At 33.7% G+C, this 14,071-nt stretch overlaps 1 non-coding gene across 1 annotated transcript; it reads right to left on the minus strand.

The window, feature by feature from the left end:
- Window positions 1-1,024: 1,024 nt before the first annotated feature.
- Window positions 1,025-1,128, minus strand: LOC122100514. The gene has a single exon (XR_006146183.1). It is a non-coding gene; the product is annotated as a U6 spliceosomal RNA (small nuclear RNA).
- Window positions 1,129-14,071: the final 12,943 nt, after the last annotated feature.

Raw genomic sequence — 14,071 nt, forward strand, 5'->3', positions numbered from 1 at the left:
CATTTACATGAGAAAGGTAATGAGTACATTTCCTAAAAAGCATTGTTACCTCCTCCTTTATTTCCCCCCACCATCCTTTCTCTCTAACCTCCACAAGTAGCCTCTCCTCCCCGTCTCCCCCACCCTGCCTAAATATAAACTTCATTTTTCATCATAATGTCTTGTGCATCTCATTGTTACAATTGGTCAACCTGTATCCCTATTTAAACATTGTGTTTTTACCTTTCCCCTACCCAAATTAGAGAAGCATATATATAAGATATTGGTGCACCAACTTCAAATGCAGTGAAAACCGGTGTTATAAAGTGGGGGAGGAACATATAAAGAAACAAAAAAAATCACATCATACATTGTAAGTCCATTAAAAACAATAGCACGAAAGAAAAAAACCACTTGTGTCAATATCTTGGAGTACATTTCCCTTAACATCATCTTATCTAGTCATATGCACATAGCTTTTGACCTTTTTTATTTATCCCAGACATATATTAGTAACTGAAAATAAGGGAAAGCAGGGGTCCTATGTTTCTTTGGACTTGTCTTACTTCATTTAATAAGTTTTTTTCCAAGTCTTTCCATTTCCTAACAAATTGAGTGATGTCATTCTTTCAGATGGAGGCATAGAATGAATCTCTCTCTCTCTCTCTCTCTCTCTCTCTCTCTCTCTCTCTCTCTCTCTCTCTCTCTCTCTCTCTATCTATCTATCTATCTATCTATCTATCTATCTATCTATCACATTATCTTGCTCCATTCATCAATTGAGGGGAATTGGAATTGGTTCCATACCTTAGCTATCGTAAATAATGTTGCAGTAAACATAGTTGTGCTGTTAGTTTTATTGTGGTCTTGTTTGTGATCATTTGGGTGAATGCCCAAAAGTGGGATTGCTGGGTCATGGGGGGCTTTATGTGGAGCCTTTTGAGGAACCTCCATACTGCTTTCCAAAGTTGTTGAACAAGTTTACATTCCCACCAAGGATTCGGTAGGGTTCCCTTCTGTCAACATACCCTCCAGCACCTGTTGTAAAAATATGGAACACTTCAAGAATTTGCATGTCATCCTTGCACAGGGGCCATTCTAATCTTCTCTGTATTGTTCCAATGTTAGTGTATTTCCTACTGAATTGAGCACAGAACATTTTTTATATATGAAGTGTAATTCATTTTCTTTCTTTTTATTGTGAAAATACTGTACAGAGGAGTTACAATAACATGGGCAAAATAACGAATACCTTTCTTATCAAGCATTGTTGCCTCCTTTTTGTTTCCCCTTCCTCTCCCTTCCCAAACTCCCACTAGCTCTGACACCTGATCTTCTCCCCCATCAACGTTGTAAAGTTCGTTTTACGACATAACGACTTGTATATCTCATTGTTGCAATGGGTCCAACTGTATCCCAATTTAAATGATATTTTTTCCCTTCCCCTCCAAAAATTATACCAACATAAAATACAGTGAAAGCAGGCGTTAAACCTTGGGGGAGGGACATACAGAGCAACATAGAAATCATCTCATAAATATATTAGAAACAATTGGATTAAAGAAAAATCATTTGAATACTTATCTTTGGGTATATTTCCCTAACATCAGCTTATCTGACCTATCCTGCTTGACTCAGACATATACTAGTTATTGCAAATAAGGGAAACCATAGGACCTCTGTTTCTTTGGGCCTGGCTTACTTAACATATTTTTTTCCAAGTCTTGTCATTTCCTAACAAATGGGACAATGTCATTCGTTCTGATGGAAGCAAAGCATTCCATTGTGTATATATACCACATTTTCTTGATCCATTCATACACTGAGGGGCATCTGGGTTGGTTCTATATCTTAGCTATGGTAAATAATGCTATGAAAACATAGTTTTTTGAGTTCTAGGCATATTTTAGATATGAGACCCTTGTCCATTGTATGGCTAATGAAGATCGCCAAATCCGTGGGTTTTCTATTGATCTTGCTAGCTATGTCCTTTGCCATGCAGAAGCTCTGCAATTTCATGCAATCCAATAAGTCCAACTTTTTTTGATTTGTTGTGTTTCTGAGTCTCTATTAAGAAAATTTTGGGATGTGCAAGGAGACTTAGATTTTCTCCTATTGCATCCTGTAATGTTTTCAGACTGTCCGTTTTAACTCTGAGGTGTTTGTTCCATTTGGAGTTGATTCTTGTGCAGGGTGATATATAAGGATCTAGCTTTAGTTTTCTACAAGTAGTTAACCAAATGTGCCAGCACCATTTACTGAAGAGGCTGTCTTTCTTCTGTTCTATTTTTTAGATTCCTTATCGAATATTAGATGGCTACAGGTCTGTAGGTACATTTCTGGGTTTTCAATTCTATTCCATTGGTCCCTAGGTTTGTTCTTGTGCCAGTTCCAAGCTGTTTTGTTTACTATGGCTTTGTAGTAGATTTTGGAATTTGATATTGGTATTACTCCAGCACTGTTCTTTCTGTTAAATATCGTTTTATTCTACTCCATGTTTTTTATTGTTCCGTTTGAATTTTTGGATTGCCTGTTCTATTTCCTTGAAGAATGAAGTTTGAATATTAATAGGTATCACATTGAATTTATAGATAGCCTTGGGAAGTATTGCCATTTTCAAGATGTTGATCTTTCCAATCACAGAGCATGCGTGTTTTTTGCCACTTTCTAAGTTCTGTTTTGATTTCCTTTTTCTGGTTTTTTAAGTTTTCATCATAGAGGTCCTGCAATTCTTTGGTAAAGTTAATTCTTAGATATTTCATTTTTTGTGAGACTATTATGAATGGAGTTACTTTGCTATTCAAGCCACTCTTTTCTCATTATCGGCATACATAAAAACCATTGATTTTTGAAGGTTAATTTTATACCCTGCTACTTTGCCAAAGTTTTGAATCAGCTTGAGTAATTTGGGAGTGGAGTCTATGGGATTCTTTAAATACAAATCATGTCATCTGCAAAGAGGGAGAGTTTTATTTCTTCTTTCCCTATTTGGATCCCCTTTATGTTAGCATCTTGTATTATTGCTGTAGCTAGGCATTCTAATACTAGATTGAAGAGCAGTTGAGAGAGTGGACATCCTTGTCTTATTCCTGATTTTAAAGGAATTGGCTTTAGTTTTTCACCATTGAGTATAACGGTGGCTGTAGGTTTGTCATATACAGCATTTATTGTATTGAAGAATGTTTCATGGATTCCTAATTTTTCCAGAACCTTCATCATAAAGGGGTGTTGGATTTTGTCAAATGCTTTTTCTGCATCTATTGAGATAACCATATGGTTCTTATCCTTGTTCTTGTTGATGTGATGAATAATGTTAATTGATTTGTGAATATTGAACCAGCTTTGCATCCCTGAAATTGAATCCTGTTTGATCATGGTGTATAATTTATTGGAGTAATTGCTGAAGTCGATTTGCCAACATTTTGTTCAGAAGTTTTGCATCAATATTCACCAAAGAAATGGGTCTATAGTTCTCTTTCTTTAATTAGTCCTTTCCTGGTTTTGGGATGAGGGTGATTATGGCTTCAAAGAATGAGTTTGGTAGTGAACTTTCTCTTTCTATTTCATTGAAGAGTTGGAGGAGTATTGGTGTGAGCTCTGCTTTGAAGGCCTTGTAGAATTCTGCTCTAAAACCATCTGGTCCTGGGCTTTTCTTAGATGGGAGGTCTCTTGTGGCTGTTTTTATTTCAAGGCTTGATATGTTCCTGTTAAGATGGCATGACTCATCTTGTTTCAGTTTCGGCATGTCCATATTTGCTTGGAAAAGGCCTATTTCTGCCAAGTTCTCAAACTTATTAGCATAAAGTTTTGAGAAGTATTTCCTTATAATGTTATGAATCATGTTTGTTTCTGTGGTGATGTTTCCATTCTCTTCTCTGAGTTTATTTGGGTGTGTTCTCTTGTTTTTCTAAGAAGATTTGCTAACCGTCTCTCAATTTTGTTAATTTTTTCGAAGAAACAACTCTTTTTTTTTTTTATTTGTTCTATGTTGTTATTGGATTTTAATTCATTTAATTCTGATTATTTATTTCCATCTCCTGGATTGGGGTTTATCATGCTGCTCTTTTTCAAGGATGCTTGATGTCTCATTAAATTATTGGTTTTAGATCTCTCCAGTTAGTTGATGTAGGAACTCAAATCTATAAACTTGTCTCTGAGTACTGCCTTTGCTCTCTCCCAGAGGAGCTGGGAGTTTGTGTGTTCATTTTTGTTGAATATCATAAACACTTGAATTTCATTTCTAACCTCTTCCATGACCCAATGGTGGCTCAACAGTGTGTTGTTCAGGCTCCACTTGTTATAGGAATTTCTTTGGTGGCTTTAGGTGTTGAGTTCAATTTTTTCCTTGTCATCTGGGAGAATGCAAGGTATAACTTCAATATTTTAATGTTTCTTTACAAGTTTGGTTTGTGACCTAAAATGTGTTCTATTTTGGAAAATGTTCCATGTGCTCTTGGGAAGAACGTGTATGCTGATGCTGTTGGGTGAAATATTCGATAGATTTCTGTTAAATCTAGTTGATCTATGCAATTGTTAAGGTCTGTAGTTTCTCTGTTGAGTTTTTGCCGAGTTGATCTATCTAGTGTGATAAAGTTCCGAACAATTAATGCCTTTGGATATATGTGAGATTTGAGAGAAAGTACGATTTTCTGAAACTAGACAATTCATCAAAAAGTAAGTCGTGATATTTTAGAACCATGTAAGAATAAAGGCAAGATTGACATGACAAAAACAAAATAAGTCCAGATATTTATTGTTCAAGAGATGTGTAGGAGGAGAAATTCAATTATTCTATACAAGCACCTGTCTTAATGGACACTGCAGCAAGTGGTAAGGTTTGTTAAAATTTTTAAAGTTTTAAATATATTTAATTTTGGGAATTTGCTTATATATGCCATAATTAGGACTGTTTGGCAGGTCATAAAACTTTTCTATAAAGTATTTAAGATTGACGGTAGCAGACATACTACTAAGTATGTTCATTTTCAGAAACTTTACTAATGAGAAGTTGCAAAGTCTTTGTGTAAAGAAGTCGAGTGAAGAGTTAAGACTTTGTTAACTACACAGTTTATGTTAAAACTTTAGGGCTTCCTTACTTTATATTTTAGCGAGGAACAAATGATGATATAAGCCATATAAAAATCATGAGATGAGTCATAAATAGTCATCTTAGTGGGTAACATTAAAGACTACACATAGCCTATAAAACTCTTGTTGAACATCATAATCTTAGCCAGTTTTAAATATACAGGAATATGAGAAAATAGTAAAACCTAATATGTAGTACACCATCAAATACTGAAAAAACTGGTAATTGTTTTGTTTTTTTTATTTTATTAATCATTAATATTTAATCATTGGCTTTCTTTATTTGTAGCATTGTTTCCCTGGTAACATAATACAACTTTTTGTAAGTCGTCATCAGGAGATACTTTGAGAAGGTTACTGGGTTGGCAAAACCATTTTTTATAGGTGCATGTGAATTTATAAAGAGGAAAATTAAGAACAAAATATGTATTAAAATATCTTCAAGTAAAGTGTGAATCAGGAGTATTGATAAATGTCCACACCTAAAATCTTAGCCCTAGGCTGAAGCAGCGATATTACAGAGTTGAAGCCACAAATGTGAGAGACTCTGTTTTGTTTTGTTTTATATTTTGATTTTGTTGATCATTGGGGTTGAACTCCGGGGCCTGGGTACTCTTCCTCAGCTCAAGGCTACTGCTTTCACCTGAGCCACAGCGCCACTTTCATCTTTTTCTACTTATGTGGTGCTGAGGAATTAAACCCAGAACCTCATGCATGCAAGACAAGTAATCTACCACTGAGCAACCTTCCCAGATCCTGAGAGACTGTGTTTTAAAAAATAATCTAAAAATTATTTGCTTTCTGCTTTGGGTTATAAAATAAAATATATGAATATGAATATATATCTATATCTATCTATCTATCTATAGTCTGATATGGTGCTTGAACTATTGGCTTGGGCACTGTCCTTATGATCTTCAGCTCAAGGCGACCCCTCTACCGTTTGAGCCACAGAGCCACTTCCAGTTTTCTAGTGGTTTATTGGAGATGAGAATCTCATGGACTTTCCTGCCTGGGCTGGCACCCAGCTCTTTTCATATTTTTGTGAATTGTCATACTTCGAAATTTATATTAACTACGGCCACTTTATCCTTTTCAAAGTCATGAACTATCTCTGAGAGTTTGCTTCTGTGCAGATTGTTTTTGCATTTATAATTTCTTCTTAGTCATTTTTATTTTTTATCAAAATCACTTTACATTTTATGTAGATATGTTATCATACATCAGTTACCGACAAATGTACATTTAGGGTCTAAAGATAGCAGTATGAATATTCTCATACAACTCTTGCTTATCTGTTATGCACTTTCAGTATTATGATATTTTTCTGTCTTTTTTTCTTTCTCATTCATTCTCTTTCTCTTTCTGGCTCCATGTCTTCTACTTAGAATTTCTGCTGGTCTACTATTATACTTCAGGATCCACTGGTTTTGGGGGAACATGATAGGGACCATCAGTTATCCTTGCATTCTTCGAGAGTTGTAACAGTGACGTGATATTATTCTTTGCCATTCTAAATGACAAGAATTCCCTTTCACTTTTACTACTATTATAAATTTTATATATTTTATATAAAATATTATATATTTTATCTCATAGGAATCATTGGGACAGATAAGATACTTTTAACCTGTGACCTAAATGTCCTTTTTCTTTTAAAAACATCATTTTTATTTTATTATCAGTAAGGAAATACATGTAATGAAAACAAATCTATCCTATGGAAATTAGACCGAAGTTGTTCACAGGGATGAAGAACAAGGTAATGGGGGAAGTAACTACAAAGGATGCCCATCATAGAGCACAGATCCTCATAGTAGTTTATCATGAACACTTTGTGAGAATGGCAAGGTGCTGGGAACTAGAGATTAAGTCACTGAACATTTCATAGATATGCACTATATATATATATATATATATATATATATATATATTTGTATATGCATATATATGTGTATATGCCATTATATATGTACACATTTATGCTACTGTATACACAAATACACACATACATTTACACATGTATACATGCACACCTGGAGAAAGACACATAGTCACAGCCAACACAAATTTCACTACTTGCTGAATATGTCTTAGATGGAATGCTTGGAACAAAATATGTTGAAGATGTATTTGTCTCTAAGAGTTCTTTTACCACTCCTCTTATCTCTTAAAACTGGTAGGTTTTGACAAATTGACTTGCAAAGTTCAATACAAGTGATAGCAAGTTAATCAGAAATCTCAGTAAGTAAAGGTCATATGCTGACTCCCTGCTTCGCATGGAATGCTTGCTCTTGTAGACACTCTCAACAACCAAAGCAGCAGGAGAATATCCTGGTATAGAATAAAGTTATAAGGCTTTAAATGGCATCCTTCCTTGACCTCTTTTCCAACAGCCAGCATCATTTCCTAAGCACATGAGTGAGTCCTCAGAAGACTGGAGCTCAGGCCAACATTTAACCAACGCATGTGAAAAGTCCTATGTGAGAAATGTTCACTGAGGTCTTGCTGATTTCCTGACCAAGAAAATAAGAAAAAAAGTAAGTATTTTTAATGTATTAAAATTTGAAAATAATTTATAACCTGTCAATAAATATGTAGAACACAATTAAAGCAATTGACAAAAAATGATGTGCGTTTCATTTATGTGCTTTTGAACTTGGCGAGTGATTTTATTTCTGTCTACACAAGTAGAATCAGATTAAATCAAACCATTATTTCTTCATTTAAATAAATGGAAAAGATACAGAATGACCCATTGTAACAATGATATCGACAAGACACACTATCAGAGGGATGGTGGAGGAGGGGTTGGGGAGGTGTAAAGGGAAGGGATGGGAGGGGAAAAACAAAGGAGGGCTTAAAAATATTCAGTAAGAAATGGACTCATTACCTTAGTTATGTAACTGTGACCCCTCTGTACTGTATCTTTACAATAAAAATATATATTAAAAAGATACAAGGAAAACTTCTGTACTTATATGAAGTTGTATTTATCACTCAATATCAATAAGGTATTGGTTTTAGAACCACAGGCATATTAAAACTATGGATACTCAAATTCTCTACATAAACACAGTATATTATTTACATTAGAATCAGTCCACAACTTTAACTGGTTTTCCTACAAATTTATAGAATAGTGTAGCTAAGGAAAGATAAATAAATATTGCATTTTCATATTGGATTACATATCCTTTCAAGTGTTGTCTAAAATTGGTCTACAATAAAATCATTCCCATTGATATCTTTCTCAAGATTGCAAATGTTTGTACTTTCAGCTGACCTTTCATAAAGCTCATACTTCAAACATAACTTCTTAGTTTGTTCATGCAATCATAGGACATAAACATATGGCATAAAATGTTAATTACCTTTATCTGCTGTCATTAATGTAGTATAACTAATACAATTAAGCATATATCGTGATGGAAAGAAGATTCTTCCTTCTAAATACATCTTGCAGGCATGTACACACGCACACACACACACACACACATACACACACATATATTTACCACTCTAACTCGAGTTAGGTTCCTGATATTGGGTCTCAGACAATGATCTAATAATCAAACATTCTTGCCCAGACATAAAATACATTTATAGTTCCAAACATGCAAAAACACCTGATCATTAAAAAAGGAGAATATGTAACAGAACCACCCAGCTCCTGAGCTATCTATTCCCTGATTTCATTCATTCATGATGATGCATTTTTCATATCATATTTAAAAATATTTTTGTTTCTCTGATTAGCAAACAAAAATAAGCTGTCATAAAATACAAAATGTAGGTGAAATTACTTGTCTTTAATATACCTTATCAAAGACTTCTGTTTGCTTCTTGTAGAGTGTTTCTGACATTTGCCCTAATGTCTAATATTAAGTTACAAAGGACATGCCATATTCTTAATTACTTTTTCCTAAAGGTTATGCTATGGAGTTGACTCTTATTTGTTTCCTTATTCTAAATTAAATTTTCTTAACAACTTGAATTATTTTTTATGTTACTTCCAAGCCATTTGAAATATCAAAAAGAACGGGAAATTCACATACTCAAATCTATAAATTTTCCTCTGAGTATTACCTGTGCTGTTGTGTCACAGAGGAGGTAGAATTTTGTGTGTTAACTTGCACTGAATTCCATAAATGCTGGAACTTCCCTCCATATTTCTTCAGTGACTCATTGATGATTTCGCAATGTGTTATTCAGTCTCTGTGAGTTTCGCAATTTTCTGTGATGCCTTTTGATTTTGAGATCTAATTTGGTCCCATCGTGTTCTGACAGGATGCAAGGAATAACTTCATTTTTATTTTTGAATTTCACATATTTTCCTTGTGATCTACGATATGATCTATTTTGGACAACATTCCATGGGCTGCTGAGAGAAATATATATTGTGACTCTGCTAGGTAAAATATTCTGTAGATATCTGTTAGGTATAGCTTGTCAATGCAGTTATTTAGTTCTGAAGTTTTTTGCTAAGTTTTGACCTGGATGGCCTGTCCAGAGGTAAGAATGATGTGTTCAAGCAACCAACAATGTGTTTGGATGTATGCATGTTTTTATGTCAATTCGCATTTGTTTGATGAATTTGGGATCTCTAGGATTCAGGGCATTAATATTTAGAATTGTTATATCTCCAGATAGTTCTCTTTATCAATATTTAATGTCCTTCTTTGTCTCTTTTTACTTTCATACCACTTGAATTTAAAACCTATTTTATCCAATATTAGTATAGCTACTGAGGCCTGTTTACGAAGTCGATTTTTCATTTGTAAAGTTGATGTATAGAATTGTTACAATTACATAAGTCAGATAATGAGCACATTTCTTTTTGAACAGTGGCACGTCTTCCCTAATGTTCTCCCAGTTTTTCCCTTCCAAACTCCCTCCCCCACAAGTTGTATAGTTCATTTTCAATGTAGTGTCTATTGAGTTGCACTGCTGCATTTGTTGACTCTTTGTCCCACTATGTCTGTGTTCCCTATTGCCCTTTCCAAACTGACATATACGACCTAAGTTGCAGAAACAGAAAACAGCAACAGAAGGCAGAAGGGAAAAAGCAAAATAATAAATAAAACCTTACATATCCATTTCCTGGAGATCATTTGGATGAACATTATTTTATATGATAATATTGATATAGCTATTGAGCCTTTGTGATCCTCTCCAAAGGGCATCCTCCTTAGATCTTAGTATGTAAATGTTTAGAATCCTATATAATTTATCATGTCCAAGTGTAATGGTTTCTCCTTTACCTTCCAAGTGTGTTTACTTGTAGAATTAGAGGCACATTCTAATACAACAGAATGGAAGAAGATTTTTTTTTTCTTTTTGCTAATGTGGTGCTGAGGAATCGAACCCAGGGCCTCATGCATGCTAGGCAAGTGCTCTACCACTGAGGCACCTGGAAGAAGATTATTACTACCTAAGCATCAGACAAGGGTTTTCAAACATAACCCATATTTAAAGATAAAAAATTAAACCCAACGAAAATAAACCCTAAAATAAACAGAACCCAGTTAATATATGGGATAAACACTTAAAGAGAAACTTCTCAGAAGAAAATTGACAAATAGACATATCTCTCTCCATAAAAGAAATGCAAATCCAAACAACACTGAGATTCATCTCACCCCTGTTACAATGTCTTTTGAAAAAATGAACCATCACAGATACTGATAGAGATGTCGACCAAAGGAAACTCTGTTAAACTGTTGGTAGGAATGTAATATTCTTCAAGCAGTTTGGGAAACACCATGGAAGTTGCTCACAAAACTGAATAGAGAGCTACTTATGATCCAGAAAATCCATTTACAGGCATTTATCCAATAGAGTAGAAATAAAGCCACACTGAAGCTGCCAGCACAATCATGATAATTGTTGCATTATTTTCTGTAGCCAAAATATGGAATCAACCCACATGCCTCTCATTGTAAAAAGGGATCAAGAATTTATATATATATATATATATATATATATATAAATTTATATATATTTTATTTTATTGAATCTTGTCTACAAGTGTGTATGTGTTTATATACATATATTTACATACAAACATACAGCTATACATACATAATGTACTTCTGTTCATCCATCAGAAAGAATAATATTTCCCCATTCTTAACGAAAGTGAAAGACAAAATATTAATCTTAAGTGAAATAAACTAGACCCAGAGAAACTTAGGTTACATGATTTTCCTCATTTGTGGTACAGAGAAAGTGCCTATAAATGTAAAAGCAAACACACTGGATGGTATGCAAGGATGTACAAATGAATTATCTGAAGTGTCAGAGTCCATGGAGAGTGAAAATACAATAATTCTCTTAAAAGACTAAGTCAAAGCCCAACAAATTAAATACCAGTAAAAGTGTACAGGAGAGGAAAGTGGGGGAAAAGTGAGAGGGGTAGGAAATTGAAGGGAAAAAGGATAGAATACAGACAAGAATTCCTTGTATAGTGCCCAGAATTGGAATACACAAAGGAAAGGGTAGTGTGAAATGGAGTGAAGATTTTGAAATGCTAACACAATTCTAAGTGCACTGTACACATAAACTGCTTTGTTAAATGGCAAGTAATTCCATAACATAATATTGGGATACATAAGGATTGGGGTTGATTGGGAGATGTGGATGAGAATGTTAAAAGGGGTGACATTGGTCAAGATTCACTGCATGCATAAACTATTTCAGAGAATGGCAACTCCTTTGTACAAATAATTAAAGATAAAAGTATTCAAAAATTATGATAGTTGAATAGAGAATTGAAGCTCAATTAAATTCACATTTAAAACTATTTTTAACCTGGTAGTTTGGAGAAAAAATTCAAATAATTAAATATTATGAATCTTTTTTATCAGAATTTGTGAAATTAGAATCAAAACTACTTTGCTTCATGTCAGCCATTGGGCTGTTATAAGAGAATATTTCAAAGTGACTTAAAAAATCAGGAGTATATTATCCATACTCCAGAAGGTTGAATATTGATTATAAAAATGGTTATTCAAAGCAATTCCTTGCTTTATGGGGGCCTGCTTTCTGGTTCATTAAAATTTATTTGCTGGACATTCACATGGCAGAGTAATTATATTGGACTTCTTTTATCAAGATCATTATTGCAGGGTCATCTCTGAAAGGATGATTCTAATGTCACCAGACAGGATAATAGATTTTCAACATGTGTATCTGGAAGGAGTTACATCGTCCAATACACTTTGCAACTTTTTCTTTAACTCAGTGTGGTGCGTCATTTGGATATTATTTCATAGAAGATAATAAGTTAAGGACAAGTTTATATCATGTGAATTATGTGAATGATTCTTCTTACAATGGGAGTAATTATAGTGATGGCAAAGTGAAGTATGATTGCTTAGTGGTTCTTGAATCACATCATAGGTAATCATTTATATGTGGTACAGCCTTTCTAAGGCCCTTCTGATGTGTTTGAATAATCTCCGATGAGTTATTTGCTGTCAGAAATATTCATTTGAGCCAACAAATTTAGATGTCCTTGATTTTAATTCCAGTCTGTTATTAGGACTCCCACAGACATCACAATCAGAGGATGATAATTTCTCTGATAAAATACATAATAAAATTTATTATAATTAATATAACATGAAAACTGTAATATTAATAGCACTATAAATACTAGTATTCATTTTTAAATATATTGACATCCTTTGGTTACATCAATTTTTGAATAGTTAGAATTAAATGTAAATTGTTTGCAAATAGATATTTGATGATGCATAAAAAATGAGAAAAACATTTGTGTACATATTTACTACATATGCAAACAGATTCACCTGGTTATTTCTGACCCTTCATTTGTTGGTTTCATTCATGCATGGAGAACATGCAGATAAGTGAAAATTGCAAACTTGCATTTACTAAACGGTTAATTACATGCTGTTTATTTTGGGATAAAAAGCAGATTTTATAAATTAAATTGTTTCAAGTATAACATTTTACTACTATCTTAGATACCAATAACTTTCTATTCCTTTGAGGCATGAGCCCTCAGGATGTTGACCAAATTTCTTAGCTCATTTACACAATTAATATAAGTATGTATTTTCTCATCTATCTTTCATTTCACCACAGAATCTGTATTTATACTTTATGTCATACATGAATATCAATGCCTTTAGAAGATATTTATTAATTGGAGTATATTATTTGTAAAAGGCAATCTTATTGAAATATTTTACACACTCACATATTGATCAAAGGCCTGATTAACTTGTTTCTGACTTTCTCCATTCCCATTGCCCCTTATTTTTCAACTGTTTTCTGTGAACTTCTTTGTGCTATCTTCACACATGTCAAAATGTATTATAGTGTTGTTCACCCTCTGTCATTGAAAATTATACAATGCTGAACATAAAAGCAAAAATCTAAACAAATAGAGATATATCATTCTTGTGGATTGGATGATACAATTGAAAAAAGATATAAATTGTCCCCTCCCCTTTGTTTTGGTCATCCATTGGGCTTGAAATCTGGTACTGGGCACTCTCACTCAGCTCTTCAGTTTAAAGTGAGTTTTCTACTCATTGAGCAACTGTGTCACTACTGGTTTTCTGGTGGTTAATTTGACATAAGAGTCACACGGACATTGCTGTTTCAGCTGGCTTTGATCCACAATCCTCAGATTTCAGCCTCCTATGGAGCTAGGATCATAAGCATTAGGCAACACTGCCCAGATTCACAGTTTCATTTATAAGTTTATGACAATTTCTAAAAACACCTGACCAGCTATTTTTGGCTCACTGACAAAGAAAATAAACTGGAATATATTTCTCTATCCAATATTAAAACTGAAAGTGTAAAATTGTTTTATTTGTAAGGGAAGATTATACAGCTCAATGGGTCTGTAGGGCACCAGATTAGATCCATATAAATATTATCAAGGGATATTTAATAAGGGGTAAAAGAAAACATTGGTGGAATTAAATTCTCTTTAATAAGTGGTGATAAGGTAGACCATATT

This window comes from Dipodomys spectabilis, unplaced genomic scaffold (assembly GCF_019054845.1).
Source record: "Dipodomys spectabilis isolate Male_0828 unplaced genomic scaffold, ASM1905484v1 ptg000581l, whole genome shotgun sequence".
NCBI classification, from domain to species: domain Eukaryota; kingdom Metazoa; phylum Chordata; class Mammalia; order Rodentia; family Heteromyidae; genus Dipodomys; species Dipodomys spectabilis.